Genomic DNA, 19,996 nt, shown 5'->3' with positions numbered 1-19,996 from the left:
CATTGCCAAAATATAAAGTGATCACTCTTAAAAGAACATAGTAACTTGACTATAAAGAGTTGGCCCCTTCTCTCTTGTTTATGGTCATAGAGTTTTACCCAAGTATCTCTTAATGCTCATGTTATTATGCTAATAATTAATGCTCATTAGAACTTTAATGCTTCCCTCTGTTGATTTTCTCCAATTTATCCTTTATATAGCTTGCTTGTACATAGCTATTTGTAAATTGTCTCCTCCATTATAAGGTGAGCTCCTTGAGAGTAATCATTGTCTTTTCTCATTTACTGAATTCATGATGCTTAGCATAGTGTCTGGTGCTTAATAGATAATAAATGTTTATAGATTGACTGATCAACCAGAGAATTGTCTGACATTGAGATGCTAAGTGACTTGTCTGGTCTAGAGGCAAGACTTGAATCTAGTCTTCCAGACTTCTGGACTCTCTGTTCATTATTGCATTCTGCCTCTCAGTAGGTAACTTTAATCAGTTAGGAGTAATGATTCACGTTCATTCATATTTAATTCAATTTGCTTCAATAATGAATTCTCCTACTATTATACATTTTGATTGTTTCTATTTTCTTTTCCTTCCTTCCTTCCTTCCTTCCTTCCTTCCTTCCTTCCTTCCTTCCTTCCTTCCTTCCTTCCTTCCTTCCTTCCTTCCTTCCTTCCTTCCTTCCTTCCTTCCTTCCTTCCTTCCCAAAAAAGGCATTCTTTAGAAACAAATAGGGTAAGTTGATTGGCTTAAGAATAACTGGAATTCTTCTGGTAGGTTCTCTGTTGCCCATCATTGCCTCGCTCAAGATAGGTCATTCTGGGATGTCATGCAGTTATGTGGTTTGATGGCAGATGAGGGAGCTCTTATGACACTAGAAATATCACATGATAACTTTCTGTCATGTTTTTCTTGGCCTGGAGGCATTAGCATATCAGCCAATCAATCAAACAATAAATGCATATTTATTAAGTCTCTCCTGTTTATCATCTATTTGGCTTTCAAAGCCCTTCATAACCTGGCCCCTTCCTACTTTTCAGTCTCCTTATTCCTGACTCCCCTCCACACATTCTTTAATCCAGCAACACTGAGCTCTTTGCTAATTCTCATACATAGCACTTCATCTTCCAACTCGAAGCATCATGTGTAATAATTTCCTTCCTCATCTCTACTTCTTAGCTTCCTTTATGTCTCAGATAAGGCCCCACCTTCTGAAGGAAGTCTTCCCTGGACCCCTTTAATTCTAGTGTATCCCCTAAGATTACCACTAAATAATAGTGATAATAAATATGATAATTAACATTTATAAAACATTAAAAATTGTCATCACACTTGATCCTCATAATAATCATGGGAGATAGGTATTAATATTACCACAATTTCACAGAAGCAGGCAAAAAGAGGTATCTAAGGCCAAATTTGGACTCAGGTCTTCCTGATTTTAAGCCTAGTACTCTACCATGCCACCTAAATGCTTCTAGTTTACTTTATCTATCTCTATATCTAATTTATTTCCCTCTCTCTATTTCTATCTATATATCTATCCATCTTTCCAAATCTCTATTAATTTTCATTTCCCTCTCTCTAATCTATTTCTATCTCTATGTGTGTCTCTCTACATCTTTCTTTGACTCGTCTCTGTCTCTGTCTCTGCTTTTCTGTCTCTCTCCTCCTCAATGTATGTTTGTGTGTGAGTCTCCTTCGCTTTCTCTTTCATATTTGAGCATAGCTGTTTCCATGTTGTCTCCCCTCTCATTAGATTGTGGCTTCCTTGAAACTAGTGGGTATCTATCTCTTGCTTTCGAATCCCCAGTGCTTAGCTCAGTGCCTGACATAAAGTAGGTACTTAATAAATGCTAATTGATGGCCTACATATCAAGTATTGTGCAGAGTAAAAAGAGAAATAGATCCTGTCTTTAAGGGGCTTACACTCTATTGGGAAACTCAACAATGTACATTGTTTACATACAAAATAAATAACAGGTGATTTTTTGGGGGGTGCACTAGCAAGTGGAGGGCATCTAAAGACTTGAGGCAGAAGGTGGTGATTGAGCTGAGTTTGGAAGGAGACTAGAGACTCTAAGAGGAGGAGATGAGAAGAAAGCAAGTTTCAGGGATCCAGGACAACCCCAGCAGAAGCCCAGAATTGGGGAATGGAGCATCAGATGTGAGGAAGGGAAGAGACCAGCTCTCCTGGACTCTCTGGTCTTCCCTGGGGCATAATGACTAATGAGACTGAAAAGACAGGTGAGATTCAGGCTGTAAAGGGTTTTCAATGCCAAATAGGAAATGATATTATACCCCAAGAAGAGCCAATTAAACGACGCCATGAGTAAGAAGCAGTGAAGAGTTATGGGAGGGGGGGGGGCATAGGCAGGGGGGATGTTAAAGGGAACTGATCATTCCCTTTTTCTTGTGTCTCTGCCCTGGTGGTCTTTCATACCATGAATGTGCTTCTCTCTCACCTCCCAGGGTTCCTAAGGGTCTTCAAGTCTCAGCTTATGTGTCCCTTCCTATGGATGATCCCCCAGAACAGCAATGCTAAGTAGTTTGGGTTCAAGTCCTATCTCTGTGTGAACATCAAGCTCTTGGCTCTTCCAAGAAGTTCTCCAAGTCTATGTTATAGATGAGTTAACATTAACATTCCCATAATGATAAAATCTTAAGTCCAGATGTCTTGCATTCCCCTCACCCTCTAACCCTCTTAAAATTCATATCCACAAAGTCTAATTGAGCATCTTTGTATATTTAAAGATTCCTGAAGATTAATCTTATTCTCATTTCAAATAGAGGCAGGACAGAGTACTGCTGTGCCCTAACATATTTATTGAATCATTAGCAAAGTTTAGGTGAAAACTGGGACTGTGAGGGTGAAAAATGTTACCTTTTCATTTTTTTTTGGTCTTTCAAAGTGGAAATTCACTACTGTCAGGGCATCCCATAGTTGTACATCTTTCTAAGATGACTTCAGATTTTTTGCTGTTATTTTGCGATGCTGTTTTTTTTAAAAAAAGAAAGCAAAATAATTCACTTGGACAAGCAGGCCCTATAGAGATGAAAACAAATTTTTTTATGAAAATAACATTTATAAGGAGAAACCTCCCTTCTTTCATCCTTATTATTGTCTCAGAATCTGGCACTGAATAGTAAGACCCCATCCTCTGCAGGAGGGGCTGGGAGCAGAAAGCCATCCAAACATCACAAAGTCTCTTCCAGATTTTTGATGACTTTCATTCCAGAATTATGGTGCATAATGCCTGCCTCGAAGGGCAGAGACCTTGGTGTGCAGCCCAACACAGACATAAACAGTGTGTTCCCAAGGCAGGATTTTACTTCTGCTCTCCCAAGCAAGATACATGTCTGCTGAGAAGTCTTTCCCTCATCTGGAGAAATAATGGAAATCACTTTGTATCCATCCCGATCAAAGGTCATCTCTCTTTTCTTATCAAAAACAGTGTAGGGAGGACTGTGATCTTCTGAAACTTTAGTATAAAATGTTTATCAATTCTTTTACTTTCCATTTAGTTTGTAAAATTGTTTCACTTTGTTGTTTAGTGGATCATTTTTAGGGTGGGAGAATCACCTTTTTTTTTTTTTAATAAACACTGTAATTTTTATTATGAACTTAAGCATCAACAAATCTTCACATTTCAGCAAAAAATAAAGACCAAATGGCAGAAGAATTAGAATGTATTTATTTAGTGCATACTATGTACCATAAATTATATCCAGTGGTGAGGAGTACAAATACAAAAGCAAATTCAAATCTTCAAATCCCTGTTCTTGAGAAGTTTACACTTTTAATTCTTTTATATTCTTTAATATAATTAATTAGTAATTAGTAATAATGAATTCTTTAATATTCTTTAAAATATATTTTTATATCTTTTCTTTTCACATTTATTGTTTCCCCTTGGATTTCTCCCCTTCCCAGAGAAATATCATTTTAAATCAAGAATATTTTTTAAAAGAAAAAAATTAAAAAGAAGAGGAGAATATCAATAAAAATGATCAATACATGAAGGAAAATATCTGAAAATGTATACAATGTTCCAAACTCATAGATCTCCTATCTTTGCAAAATGATGGGAAGGGAGGCAGGATGAGGAGGAGAAAACAAACCTTCTTATATCTATTTGGGGGAATACAATTTTGCAGTATTCACAGTTGTTTTGAGGTGATTATACTTTATTGTGATAGTCAATATCACAATATCACAATGGCTAAAGAAGGGCACTTTGGTCCAGAAACTTAGAAGACATTTATCGTATTTACTGAGTTTTCTGAGTATCTAGGACTGCATGTATGACATAAACATTTAGTAAACAGATCACTTGTAAAATGCTTTGCAGATTTTGAGGACAAGGATGTTCTGGTTATTATTATTCTGGTTACTATTACTAATTATGAAAGGGAATGCTATAAAATAACTTTAGATGACAACGCTTCTATAATTTTGCTCTGTAGGACTTTGAAAGTTTGCTTTGAAGAATCAAATCAGAGAGTTTTGAAGTCAGAGGATCAAAGGTCTGAAACTAGGAAGGGATTTTTGACTGTCTGAGTTCTCCTTAGCTTATAGGGAAGGAAACTGAGTCCTGGGCACCTATCTCCACTAGTTCAAATCCAGTTTCAGACACTTATTAGCTGTGAGATCCGGAGCAAGTCATTTAACCCTGTTTGCCTCCATTTCCTTTTCTGTAAAATGAGCTGAAGGAGAAAATGGCAAGCCTCTCCAGTATCTGTTAAGAAAATCACAAATAGGGTCATGGAGAATTGGATACAATTAAAATGACTGAACAACAAGAAAACTAAGGACAGTAAGAGCTCAAGTGAATTGATGAAGATCCCATGAGTAGAAAATGATTTAATTGAGATTTGAAAACAAATCCTGTGCTGTTTCCCACTGGATTACATTGCCTCTCAAATCTCAGCACCACCCTCTTTCCCAATGAGAACAGTTCTTGACTGGCTGGTAGGATGGTAGTAAATGATAAATCAATTTCTAATATGAAGAGGATGATTCATAAGATACCTTTTAATTCTAACATTCTATAATTCTGGGTTTGGGGGGGCCATTATTTCCAAATTTATCTCCTACCTCTCTGATCACTCCTTCTGTCTCCTTTGCTGAATCCTTTAACCAGATCATGTCTTCTAACCACAGGCATCCCCACAAGACTACGTACTAAGCTCTCTTTTCTCCCTCCATGTTACTTTACTTGGTAATCTCATCAGCTTCCATGGATTTAATTACCATCTCTAAACTAATGCTTTTCAAATCCACTTTAATCTTTCTGCTGACCTCCAATCTTGCTTCTCTCACTACCTTGTAGACATCTCAAATTGGATGTCCAGTAGACACCTTAACTCATTGAATCCACAGTGGGACTCATCGATCTTTCTCCCTAAGCCTTCCCCCTTCTACTTTTCTTGTTTCTATAAGCCTCCCTCCCAATACCTCAGACTCAACCTAGGAGCCTTCATTGCTACCTCTCATATCCCATATCCAAGCTATTGCTAATGTCTGAGATTCCACCTCTACCACATCTCTCCAATATGCCCCTTCCCTTGTCTGACGCTGCTCCCACTCTGGGACACATCTTCATCACCTTCCTGGACTGCTGCAATTGCTTAGGGATGGGTTTGCCTGCCACAAGGGTTTCCCCACTCCAATTCCATTCTTTATTCATTTGCAAAGTCATTTTCTTGAAGTACAGCCTTAATCATGTCATCTTGCCTCGTTCCCAAATGTCAGTGGTTTTCTACCACCTCCAAGGACAAGCACAATATACTATTTGGCATTCAAAGCCCTTCATAATTTACTTCCCCCTACTTTCCACCTTTCTCACACCTTGCTTCCCTACATGCATTCTCCAATCCAGTGACGCTGGCCTCCTGGCTATTCAACAAACAAAACACTCTATCTTTCGGACCCCAGCATTTTCCTCGGTTGTCCTTTATACCTGGAATACTCCACCCCTCTTTCTGCTCTTCCTATCAACCTCCTTGGCTTGCCTTCAAGTTGCAACTAATATCCCATCTTCCACAGGGAACCTCTCCCAACCCTTAAACCAAACTGGATTTCTAGATTTTCACTCTCAGTGCCTTCTCTCTATTAACAATCTCCTATTTATTCTGCATATAGCTTGTTTTTTATATATTTGTTTGCATGTTGTCTCCACCAGTAGCTCCTTGCCTCTTTTTGCATCCCCAGTGCTTAGCTCAATGGCTGGCAGATAGTGGCTGCCAAAAATGTTTATTGATTGCATGTTACATTGACTCCAGGAAAGATTCTAGAGTATCTGAAGCTCCCACTTTTCTTCACTCACCCTGTTCTATCACATTTATTTTACAACTAGCACTTAATGATCTAACTGCTTCTCTTTTTGACTTCATATTCTTCACACCTCCCATCACTTCCCACTTGCTTTGGTGAGCCCTGACTAAATTAACTCATCTTACTAGAGGGATAGCAAAGCTTGGAAACCCAAACAAACCAGTAGAACTCTTGCCTGCCTCATACTCTTATACTGGAGCCTCCAAAACTGTCTCTACTGCTTGTCCTTTCTTGGTTTCTGGAACATGGTTTAGATGATTTAGTGGGGCTAATCAATGATCCCTTCATTACTAAGTGCATTAAATATGTGATCACTTAAGCCACAAATGTAAGAGAGGAAGGCTCTACTTTTTTGATTATGATGGGGATGTCCATTAAAATTATGTGCCTTCCATTTCCTTGAGTCTTTATTATGCAAAGGAGCCCAGTTTAGTCCAGTATTCCCTTTCTCTTCAGCTCCTCTTCAGATCTCTGTTTTTAATTCTGCATCTAACATATGGATTGATTGCTTCTCTTCATTGGCCCCCAACCAAAAACATGTTCTTCCCTTGCAGGGACAAAGTATTGTTTCTTCTCCATTATTAATTATTTCACCTCAATTAACTACTTGTGGCAGCACTTTCTCCAGGTTGTCCATGGGAAGATTTAGCCCAGGGAGTTGTATCAGTTTTTTGCAAATCTACTTTCTCTGATTCTGCTGCAGTTCTTCAGACTAGTCTCTGCAAATAAAACACCCTAATGACAGTCAGAAGATATTCCTCCCACGCGTGCAACAACAGAATTGATAAATGTAATGTTGATCTCTGATGCTATCTCATCAACAATAATCATATTGGGTGTCTAGATTTTGCAAACAAGCCACAAAGTAATTCCAAACTTGACCTTAAGGGCTTGTCCAAAGCCTGAATCATCCCCTTGAGATTCTCCATCAATCTGTTGATTTTTTTTCTGACTTTGTTTCCTTCTAAAATGTTTTAGAAGGAAGCCTTGAAGCCTGTTTGATCCTAGACTATCAACACCATTTTCCTGGGGCTCTACTGAAAAGATTTTCAATTTGGACCAGTAGTATCCCTCTGATACAAAATATTTGTTCTCATCCTTGTCTATGGGGAAATGTCATTTTCAGGCTGGAATGTGACTGGCCATTTCTCTGTAGAAAAGTACTCTCTACCTAGTAAGTCTCCCACTTTTCTAAGCATTTCTTCCTCCTTAGAGGGTGGCTTGCTATTTAGATCCCAAGAAGTACATGTAGTTCTATGTCATGTAGAATATTTGAATGAGCCAATGATTCAGGTAATTCACAGTGACCATATCTGGCTTTATGTAGTAGACTTCTTTCTACAATGCACATTCTTTTGTAATGTTATGATGTCTCTAGACTCATAATCTGAGTCTACTTTTAATATCAGGAGGCATCTGTGGTTATAAGAAATACAATAATAGCATAAATAAAATATTTAAGGCAATACAGTCCCTTTAACACCAATCATTCCAAGAGGTTACTCCATCCTCAGCAAATTTAACAAAACCAGAAATGTTCACTTAAATGTAAAACATATGAGGTTATGCCATAATAATACCATGAATAAAACTGCTCTATAATTAATATAAAGAATAAAACCAAGAAGCAAGAATGAAGTCAGTTATCAATGCAATAGTTAATAATAATAACTAATAATAAAATGGTGCTTCAAGTACAAAGCACTTTGCAAAATTATCCCACTTTATCCTTATAAAATCCCCAACTCCAAGATCATGACTTCACTGGTCCTTTTAGAAAATAAAAAATAAACAACAACATCATCCTTGGGAAGTAGGGAATCCTGATTTTACAGATAAGGAAACTGAGGGTTATGAAGTTTAAGTGACTTAGCCAACATCACATTGCTAGTAAGAGTCCCCGAGGCTGGTTTTAAAATTAAGGTCTTCCTAATTCTGGGTTCACTGTTCTATCCACTGGACCACCTAGCTACCAGTTATAAACTAAGAATCATGAAAGCCAATACCAATAACTTTTTAAAAATGCACTGATAGCAACAATCTTGTAAACAGTATGAAATCAAAACCTGTTTATTACCACATAGCATGTCCATAAGAATCATTTTTTCATAAGAAAATGTTAAAGTTATGAGTGGGTAGAAACTTGTTTCATAATCATGGATGGCATCCAAATAAAATGAAAAGAACAAAATTTATAATAAATAACATTTATTCTGGAATAAACAATATAAAATAAAGAAAATTGTGGTAGAAAATCAGAAAATAAAATATGTCTGTGCATCCCAAAATTGGAAAAATCAAGAGAAATTGAAAAATGTATTCAATCTGTTCATAGTGGGGGAACAAAGGCGGGATGAAAAGCTAACAACAATTTTCCAGAGTAGGGAGGCAGTAAAAATAACTTTTATAGGCAAAATGAAGCAGTAAAAATATAAAACAAATAAAACTTAAATATGATTTACCAAAAAGTCCCACTGAAAAGAAAATGATATCAATGTTAACCACAAAGAAATTAAACAAAATTAAAGAACTGAGGTATAAAAACATAATTCCAAGCCAGCATCAACAGCAAAACGTTGATCCAAGGATCAGTCAAATGTGAAAGCGTCACTAATAATCTCATGCTCAGCAAGGACTAAAGTGACCTTCAAAAAATAAATAAAATGAATTCCAATAGCAGGAGAGAGCAACAGGAAAAGAAACAAAGTTTTCGAAATTAATTTTTAAGGACATACCCTCCACACATAATACGTACACATATATAACACATGATGCAATGTTTATATTACACATATTATATACAATTCTAGCATACTACATTAGCTAATAATACCTAGCATTTATATAGTACTTTAAGATTTACAAAGTATTTTGTATCATCTCATTTAACCCTCACAAAATCCTATGAGGAAGTGCTATTATTTTTACAGATTAGGAAACCGAGGTATTGAAGTTAAATTTCTTAGCCTGAGCCAAATAGTATCTGAGACAAGGTTTGGATTCAGGTCTTGCTGACTCCAATTTCATCATGCTTTCTATTATGCCAGTTTAGAGGTTGTGTGTGTGTGTGTGTGTGTGTGTGTGTGTGTGTGTGTGTGTATGTATGTGTTTGTATGCACATTGAATTATTGCAGAATATATAAAACTGAGGAAAACCAGTGTACGCTTGCTAATGCATCCCTCTCCCTAATCCCTAGTTGACTGGAACAATTTATTGAACCATACTTCTGCGTCAGGGGCTTCTTTGATTCACTTTAGGTTATTTATCTCTCATTATTTTTCCTGCTTGTCAACTTGAGATGGCTAAAATAGCACCAAAGGGTTTGTAATTGGGGAGGAGAGGATAGAATCAGTAAGTACCACTTCACCTGGCTGTGCAAGGGACCTAATTATCTCCCTTTCTCTCTTGATTTGCCCATTACTTTAAATCTCTATTAATACCGCTATGTAAGCTACATTAACAATGTTCAGCCACTATTGTTTCCCTTTATATAACAAGGAAAAAAAACTGTAGTAAGGAAAGAATAGAGAGTCAAGAAAAGGGGGACAGCTTGTGGAGCTACCAGTGAGAGCTGTCCCACCCCCAACAAGAGAAAGCTAACTGCTTTAGGTTTTCTTTGAAGGAGTTGAGATAAAAACTCTGGAGGAGTATGGCAATTAATTGGCAGCAACTCCTCTTCCTACGGTATGGGATGAAATAATAGCTTTTAGCCATCAGTCTTAGTTTCCTGCAATCTTTTCTTGGGGAGGTGTCCCCATTTAGTTCTATCTCAGCAACACCCCCATCACCACCAGCAGCATCCCATCATAGTCTCTGAAGTGAGCCTGCCCACAGTGTCTCAAGAGAGAGGTTGGATTCCAAACTCTGCATCTTTCTCCCAGAAATCCCCACAAAGCCATTCCCAGAAATGCCACTTCCAAAATATTAATATCTGATGAATTCTGGAGTGCACTAGTGGACAAACTGATCTCCATGGCAACATCGGTTCCATAATACCTGAAGATTCCCCTGCCACAGGTCTGTGCAGTAGATAGAACAAAGATTATTAATTCCATTTTAGAGAAGAGAAATAGATGTAAAGTGATTTGCTCAGAGTCATTTAGTGTTGGACTCAGGATCTGATTTTATCCTGACTCTGAGAATACTACTTTTTTTCATTCCATCATGGTACCTACTTCTCTGGAGCACTCCACTGATAAACTTTTGTAGTTTATAATAAACCCTTTCATTTATTTTCATCAGTTTGGACAAACTATTGACATTTCAATATTGAGTCATTGAACTTGTCAAATGGATGAATTTATAACACCTTTAAATGTCAAAGGCCATCGCTGAACAAAAATGCACGTCAGTATATCAAGTGTCTGGATTTCTTCTGTTTGAGAATCCCTCCTACCAACACAGATAACAATCCTGTTACCTAGTAGGTAAATCTTAATGAATAGTTTGAGGTGCATGGAGAGAAGTTTAATGATTTGTCTATAACCATACACTGTCAGGAATGGTATTTTAACCTAGGTATAATACTCTGCTATATACCATGCTTCCTTTGGGGGGAAGAATTAATGATGTCCAAATGAATGATGAATAATTAATTTTTAAATACATATAATGCTTTACAAATTTAGTAGTGGGATCATATTTCCTTGAATCATTCCACTTTTAGTATATGTGCTGCCAAATTGACCAACAAATTTTTTAGTAATACTTTTTATTTTCAAAACACATGCATAATTTTCAGCATTTATCCTTGTAAAACCTTGTGTTCCAATTTTTTTTCTCCCTTTCTTTTCCCTATCCCCTCCTCTAAATGGCAAGTAATCCAATATATGTTAAACATGTGCAATTCTTCTGTACATATTTCCATAATTATCATGCTGCACAAGAAAAATCACATCAAAAAGGAAAAAAAATGAGAAAGAAAACAAAATGCAAGTAAACAACAACAAAATAATGAAAATGCTTTGTTGTGATCTATACTTAGTTCCCACAGTCCTCTCTGTGGATGGAGATGGCTCTCTCCATACAAGACCATTGGAAATGACCTGAATCACTTCACTGTTGAAAAGAGCCATGTCCAGCCAACAAATATTTTAATTTCAATTATGTCAATTATGGACATTTTTGAAACATTCTTCAAAGTAACTAGGCAAATTACATTTTATTATGTTTAGTTCTGGGTGCCACCATTAAAAAAAACTGGAAAGGGTTCAAGGAAGAGCAATCAGGATGGCGAGGAGGCTCAAGGCCATGTTGATTCCACAGTAGAAATTAGGGTTATTGATAGCCTACAGTTGAGAACTGTCTGAAAGCTTGTTATGTGGAAGAAGATTAAGCTTTATCTGTTTGACTCTAAAGGATGCAATTACAAACATGGAGTAGAAGCTGCAAAGAAGCAAATGTGGGTTTGATTTGAGGAGAAAATTCCTTGGCTTTCCAGGATGAGCAGAGTAGTTTAAACTAGATCCTGCTACAGAGAAGTAGACTTTAAAATAGAACTTGATCTAACACTATGTCCTTTCTGTCCTCAAACCCCTCTCCTTATTTTGCTTTTGTTTGGGGATTGCAGTAACAGTCCAACCCATCCCAACCCAACATTTCTTGCTTCTGTATTCTTTGTCCCATGTTCAAGGTTTTTATTGTGTCAAGAGACCAGCAGGAACTAATCATGCTGTTTTTCTTTAAGTATCTTATTTCATCCAGATAGAAAAAGAAAGGGAAAGAAGCACCCTCCAGGGTATTTCATCAACCTGAACTGATAAGTGCATCCAAAACATTGGAAGACCATCTCTTTGATACCCAATGTGAGTTGTTATTGATGTTTTAAAGGTTGGAAACTCTACAGCCTGTTTGATGCCAATAAATATACTCTACTTCTCAGAGTTTTAAAAATCTCTTATCAATGTAAATATTTTTAACTAAAATGAGCAGGCAAGTGGTTAAAGAGAATATTTCCAGCCAGGGCTTGAATAAATTACTACACAATGGAGGGCCAGCTCCTTCACCCTGCCTTAGAAGTTGGGGTTATCACTGCTAAAATCTAAAGGGGATATTGAAGTCTAAAGGCAGGTTGTACTTGGTGTGAGGGATATATACCTACCACCGGGGAAAAAGGCAAAGAGTGAGCAAGGAAATAGAAGAATGAATTTGCCCTCCCCCCCCTTTTTTTTTTTTAACAGAAGACAGAACAAAACCCAAAAGACTTTCCAGACAGCATTTGATTAAAAGATATTGGAAGTAAGCCACACTTTCCCAAGCAAGAGGTGTTTATTGAAGGTTCCACAGGACCAGCTGGAGATCAACAGCTCCCTCTGGGGTTCAGGCCATTCTACCTGAAGTGGTTACCCCATTCAACACACTCAGCCCTGCCCTCTAGCATCTTGGAATCTGAAGTGTGTTATTTTCCCCACTGATCAAAGGAGCCTGGCAACAAGCAGAACAACACCTTCTGCCTATGTGCCAGCGGATGTGTCTCCATACCTCAGGAAGTTGTTTCATCCAAAGAAGATTGATATGGAAACCAGCACTCTTATTATTTTTGCCTGAGGAATGTTGTCATGCTTATGTCTCAGAGAAGGAGGGACATTAGAAGGGAGAATTGAATCTGTAGGGCTCCTCACTTATCCTTAGGAGGGGCTGAAAGAGTTGAATTGTTTGTGATATCAATACTAAGTGGAAAAGGGAAATTCCAGGAATGATTAGGTACCTCATACATCAGGCCGATGAAGTCTGGATAAGAGTGGAGCAAGGGGGGAACCAGTTATAATAACTGCTGCCTTCCACTTTGACAAAGACACAGAGTCTGAAGTTGTCATAGGGTGGATTCAGAAATCTAGATGGAACCTTGGAGGCAATCTAGTCCAAGTCTCTCACTGGAGAGATAAGAAAATGAGGTAGCAAGAGGTTGTCCAAGGTTGCACAACAAATGGTTTGCTTGTTCATTTTTTCTTTTACTATTTTTCTTTCTTTTTTGTTTCTAAATAGTATTTCATTTTTCTAAATACATTCAAAGATATTTTTCAATATTCACCTTTATAAAACTTTGTGTTCCAAATTTTTCTCCCTCCCTCCCTCCCTTCTTTTTCCTTCCCAAAACAACAAGAATCTGATAGAGTTGAACATGTACAATTCTTCCAAACAAATGTCCATATTCATCATGCCACATAAGCAAAATCAGATCAAAAGGGAAAAAGAAATATGAGGGGGAAAAGTCAATCAAACAAATAAAAACAAAAAAGGTGAAAATACTAAGCTTTGATCCACAATCTCTATAGTTCTTTCTCTAGATGTGAGTGGCACTTTTTCTCATAAGCTTATTGGAATTGCTTTAGATTACCATATTCTTGGGAAAAAAAAACACAAGTCTATCTCAGTTAATCATCACATAAAAGTCAAGCAAACAAACAACAACAAAAAGGTGAAAATACTAAGCTTTGATCCACAGTCTCCATAGTTCTTTCTTTGGATGTGGGTAGCACTTTCCCTCATAAGTCGATTGGAATTGCTTTGGGGTACCACATTGTTGAAAAAAAAAGTCCATTTCAGTTAATCATCACATAATCTTCTTGTTAACTGTGTACAACTTCTCTTGGTTCTGTTCACTTCATTCGACATCATTCACATAAGTTTTTCCAGGATATTCTGAAATTAGCCTGCTCATCAATTCTTATAAAACAGTAATATTTCATGACATTCATACACCACAAGTTATGATGGTCATCCACTCAGTTTCCAGTTTTTTGCTTGCCACCACAGCAAATGTTTGAGACAAGACTTGATTCAGCTCTCTTGTCTCAAAAGCACAGCCTTCTTCCCTCTACCTGCTAACCAGGTATCATTCTTACCAATCAGTTCAATAACAGGTCATTCAAGGATCATTTTGACCAATCAGTTCAATAATAGGTCATTTGAAGAAGTGGATTTTTTCACTTTAAAGAATTAGCAAAATCTCTGTTTGATTTTTTACTGCATCTTTCCTTGATATTCTTCTTTCCATATGTTTTGATCTTTGTGTGATGTTATGGGAACAAAATTAACCAGGAGTTGAAAGACTTTGATAGACTGAGTTCAAAGCATCTTTCCTCAATATGCTCCTTCCCTTCCCTTACATTTGATTTCTATGTGGTGTCATGAGAAGAGCATGGGAAGATTTGGATAGACTGAGTTCAACAATCATTTATTAAAAGGTTCAAGGCACTGGTGTGGGTGCTAGAGACAGGAAGATGAAAAATAACAATTTCTGCTTTCAAAGAGCTTATATTCTATATATTATGAGTCTTGTGAACGTGTGTGCACGTATGCATGATATAAATATAGCAGAAGATAGTGTAGTGGGTACAAAGGCAAGATGAAAGTCCTTGGAGAGAATTTGAGGGGGAGAGACAATCTATGAAAGATCAGAGATACCTTCACAAAGCAGATGTCTGTTGAGTCAGTCTGTAAAGGAAAGAAGCCTTCTGAAAGGCAGAGACAAGAAAGGAGTGCATTCTCCGAAGGCAGGATGGAGAGGGGAAGGGAGAACAGTCAGCTCGAATATCCAGAGGAGGAGGGAGACAGCCTGTGAAATTCAGTTCTCAGCTAGTTTTCTAATTTTCCTTGAACATACTGTCTATGAAGAAGAGTGATGAGAATTTGGAAAAGGAAACTACAGCCAGAGGGTGGAAGTCCTTACATGCCAGGTTACTGAGCTTGAATTTTATTTGAAAGGAAAAAGGGACTCATGGGAGGTTTTAGAGCAGGGATATGATAGGCTCAGATCTATATAAGGGTAATTTTAACAGTTGTGTGAAAGGATAGATTACAGAGACCAGAGGCAAGAAAATCACTTTAGTTGGAGATGGAGGGGTCAGATCTCATGTCTTGAGAAACAAGGCCTTGTTGAGGGTGAGAGGAAGACCTTATTATGGGGGGGGGAAGGAAGACAAGCTTGTGGACACACTGGGGCCTCTGAAGGAGAAAGGGACAGATTGGGGAGGAGCCCACAGATGCCAAGATGAGGAAATCTAGGAGACAAAGCCATTGCAGACTATCCAAAAAAAGGCAGTGTGGTTCAGTAGACATAGCCCTAGATTTAGAATGAGAGCACCTGAGTCAGAATCCTGATTTTTGTCTTCTGACCACTGTAACCTGGGCTTCTAGTCAAGCGTGGAACATTTTGTATTTCTCTTCACACTGCCAACTTGACCTCTGTGTCTTCACCTATAAACTGAAGAAATTGGCTGACTGATCTCTAAGAACTCTTGTAAATAGATGATCTTTTCAATATACACACCAATTGGAAGATCATCAGTAATTTTTTGTTTATACACCAGCAAAGGATAGTTTCACAAGTCTAAATGTAGAATTGGTTGAATTTTGAAATTTTTAGTCTTGTAGTACTTTCATACCTTTCCTAGTAGCTTCTTATCCTATCCCAGCTGACTTTTCCATAGGATCTTGGTCCATGAAATGTACATGGTTGTAAACCTTAAAAGCTCCTTAGAAATATTAGTTATTATTGTCATTGTGTGTCCTGGTAATTGAAGCCCTTTCATGACTCTCAATATTATGCTACTTTTTAATAAATGCTTCATTCATTCTTTCTCCCACCATCTCACACAAGTTCTTAAATTGTTGGTTCTTTAGCTGCCACTTAAAAATGTCCAGTGATGGGAAAATTACTACCTTGGAAAGTAGATAATCACTACATTATCATGTTGGCTTGTTAATGCTTTAGTAGGGACTTGGATAATTGATGAAAACCCATTAACACCTCTTATTCTCTGGCAGAGAGTTGGGACTTTGTTATCATAATCATCACTCATTTCCATCGTATTTAAAATTTATAAGGAACTTTTTTTAAAAATAAAAATCCTACAAGGTAGTGCTAATATTAACTTATAAGAGAGAAAGGACTTTCTCAAGGTCACACAGCTGTTAAAGCTAGAAATTGAAGCCAGATCTTATTATCTCATCTTCATTTGGGCTGCTAGGTGGCACATAGTGCACAGAGCTCTAGACCTGGAGTCAGGAAGCTTCATCTTCCCCAAGTTCAAATCTGACTTCAGATACTTAGAAGATGTGTAAACCTAAAAAAGTCAGTTAACCATGTTTGTCATGGTCACCTCATCTGTAAAAGGATTCAGACAAGGAAATGGCCAATCGCTCCGGTGTCTCTGTCAAGAAAACCCCAAAGGGGATCATTAAGAGTCAGATGTGACTGAAAACTCTGAACTGGAATGACCTGCTTCAAGTGGCATTGGGGTTGGGGACAAGGTTGGAGGCTCATTAGTCTTGTACATGGCAAAAGGTGAACTTGGTGAGATAATGGTTGGACTAAATGGCCTCTGAGGTTCCATTCCTAATTTAAAGTCCTATGATTCTGGAAGATGCTCCATATATCGGGTGATGTGATGAGCTAGTGCTCATGTGATGAGCTACAACAGCCCTTAACACCTGATTAGGATTTGGCCAGTAATTAACTGTGTGACCTATGTCAAGTCATCTGGACTCCTTTTTTCACTATCAAATAGAGTTGGGTTGAATGATCTTTAAATCATGTTTTTTTTTTTTTCCTTTCATTATACTCCCAATGCTTAACACAGTGACTGACAGAGAAAACACTTAAATGCTTGGTAATTGATTCATGGCAATTCCAGCTCCAAATAATTGTCTGAGTCTAAATTCTAGTCCTGGAACAGGAAAAAAGACAATGGTCAAGTGGTATTACCAAGGGAAATGATCATACCTTTACAGACTTGAGGTGGGGGGAAGAAGAACAAGCATTTAGTGAGTACCTCCTATGTGCCAGCACATGCTAAGTGCTTAACAAATATCTCAATTGATCCTTGCAAAAACCTTGGGAAGCAAGGTATTATTATTTCCACTTTACAGAGAAAACTGAGACAAGATTCAATGTCTTGCTCAGGGTCAGATAGCCTACCATTCTAGTCACTCTTAGAAGCCACCTAGTCTAGTCTCCTCATTTCACATATTTTATGGAGAATGATATAGCCAGAGTCACACAACTGCTAAGTGTCAGAGGCTGGATTTAAACTCAGGTTTCCTAGCACTTTAAGTCCAACACTATGTCATCTAGTTGGCTCTAAGGGGGGATTGGGGAAAGCAAAGGACAAGGGAACAGAAAGGCTGAAGCCCTGTTTAAGCCCATTCTCCACTCCAAGACAATGAGGAAGGATGGGCTAGAAGCTTTGCGCAGACCTTGCTAGGCGAGGAGGAATCCAATGACCAAATCACCATTTGGAGGTTGAGGTCCTCTCTCAGCTTGTGGACATCTATTCTGTTTGCTTTCTGCCTCCCAGATTTTCTGTGACTCTTTGTTTCTCCCTCTCCGCTGATTGTCTCCTTTCTCTCAGCTCCTCTTCTTTTCACACCCGCTGAGAAACTTGATTCCAGTAGTTACTAAAACTTGTGAAACAAATATTTTGGTTGTATTACAAATGAGTTCCTGTTTGTTTTCCTGTGTCCCTGACTATTTATATAATGCCTCTACATCATGTTTGATTGGGGGGGGGAATAGAACCAAAGGCCTCAGAGATACTACCTGCCAAGATGATTCTAAGATTCTCTGTGATGCTGAAAAGAGATTGATTAAAAGAACGGATTCTTTGTGATTAAAGTATTTTCATTTTAACCTAATTTTTTCACACACTAAAGATATTTTTAAATCTTCTGAAGGAGATTCTTTGAAGGGGTTGGGGGTAAAACTTTATACTAAGGCAACCCTTGTGTTAATGATTCTAAGTGGCAGCTGGACAGAACACTAGACTTGAGGTCAAGAAGATATGAGTTCAAATCTAGTCTAGGACACTTTCCAACTATATAACTTGGAGCAAGTTACTTAAACTCCTGTCTGCCTCAGTTTTTTCATCTATATTCCCCATGGGAATAATAACACTTAACTTCTCATCTTGTTATAAGAATCAAATGAGATATTTACAAAGTACTTTGCAAACCTCAAAAAATCATATAAATGTTAGTTATTATTATTTTTTTCATCATCAAGAGATATGAAGGACTGGGGTGAAATTTGGGGGGATTTCTCTGTTTCATGGCTCATTGTCTCTACTATTAAATAAACCAGAAACTTCCTGTTCAGCACTCCACTATCATTACACTACTATTGTCATTTTCCTTTGTTTTTGAAGAAGACCAATGGCATCTCTGTCTTAGATGGTGCATGGATTGGATTTGAGTGAGACAGAGTTGAACAAAGTCATCAGCCTTAATCTCTCTTCCTGAGTCATCAAAGTCCAATGATGAGACAAAAATCAGGACAACTAGTAGTGGCCCAGGATGCATTGGATGACCTTGGAGTCTTTGCTGTCTGATTAAGTTCTAAGCATTCCATAAATGCCCACTTCAACCATCTTCAGAACTGTTGGAACAAATTGTTCTCATCCATTCATTTCATTAGGAGAAGTCTTCACGTGCTTAAAGCAGACATTCTCTTAACTTGACTTAACTCTTAACTTGAGACCTTTCAGTTACTCTCAATCTGGTTTAGCCCATCTGTTAGTTTTACCTAAGTATGGCTTCTGGGAATTCTACCACCTCTTGGAGTCACAGGTGAGTTTGGTGAAAAAGGACACCAAAGATAAATGAGCATCCCTGAAAGGGGTTTGGCAAGCCCTCTAGTTTTTTAACCCTGCTATTTTTCCCCAAACAGCCTATATATCCTATTGTATGTTGCTATCATAATATGCAAAAAATGAAAGAATTCATTTACAAGTCAAAAGACAAAAATAGGACCCATATCAGAATCAGTCATCAACAATAGAACAACAGAATCATAGAAGATATCCAGTCTCAAGTATTCTTGGAGAACAGTATCATCTGCCAAATAATCAAGTGATCAGACAACTCCTGCTCAAAAATCCCCAAGAACAGGAAACACACTACCTCTAGAGCCATCCCATTCCATTTTGGAATAAATCTAATTGTTTAAGAAGACTCCTTTGTCATGATTTAATTCTGCCTCTTTCCACCTTCCACTCCTTACTTCTTGTTCTGCCCATCTAGAGTCCATCTGAATAAGTATAATCTTCCATGGGACAGCTACTATATAGTCCTCTCCTTCTCTTCTCTAATCATCCTCAGGTTTCTTCAACTAATTCTCTGTAAAGTTCTCTAATCTTGAAGCTCAGTCTCATCTTGGTTACCTTGTTATGGATGTCCTTCAGGCTATCAAGGTCCTTCCTAAAATGAGGTCCTCAGGACTGAACCCAGCACTCCAAAAACTCTGAAGTCAGAGTATGTTGGTACTGCATTTTTTCTTGATGGGATCTCTTGGCTAGCAGACAGACTGTAAGGTATATTTCTTGTTTTATTTTTGTACTATATAGCTTGTATATATTTTGGATCTACATTGAATGCTTCCAGTATTCTCTGTCCTAGTTAATTGCTCCCTGGGTGACATCCTAATTCATTATAGTTCCTTTGTGCCATTAATATTCACTGAGCACTTACCATTTAGTGGGATCATATATTCCTCTCCCAAAGTGCTCCATGGATGCCTCATCACAACATGGAGATGACCCTTTGTCTCTAACTAGTCCCAAAGTTATCACAAGTATCTAAGTGATAATTTTGTAATTTCAGGCTCTAGGATTTAGAATGGGGAGAGAATTTTGAGATCATCTTTTCTTGCTCCCTCATTTTATAG

Source organism: Sminthopsis crassicaudata, chromosome 3 (genome assembly GCF_048593235.1).
Source record: "Sminthopsis crassicaudata isolate SCR6 chromosome 3, ASM4859323v1, whole genome shotgun sequence".
NCBI classification, from domain to species: Eukaryota; Metazoa; Chordata; class Mammalia; order Dasyuromorphia; family Dasyuridae; genus Sminthopsis; species Sminthopsis crassicaudata.
This window is presented reverse-complemented; position numbering follows the sequence as displayed.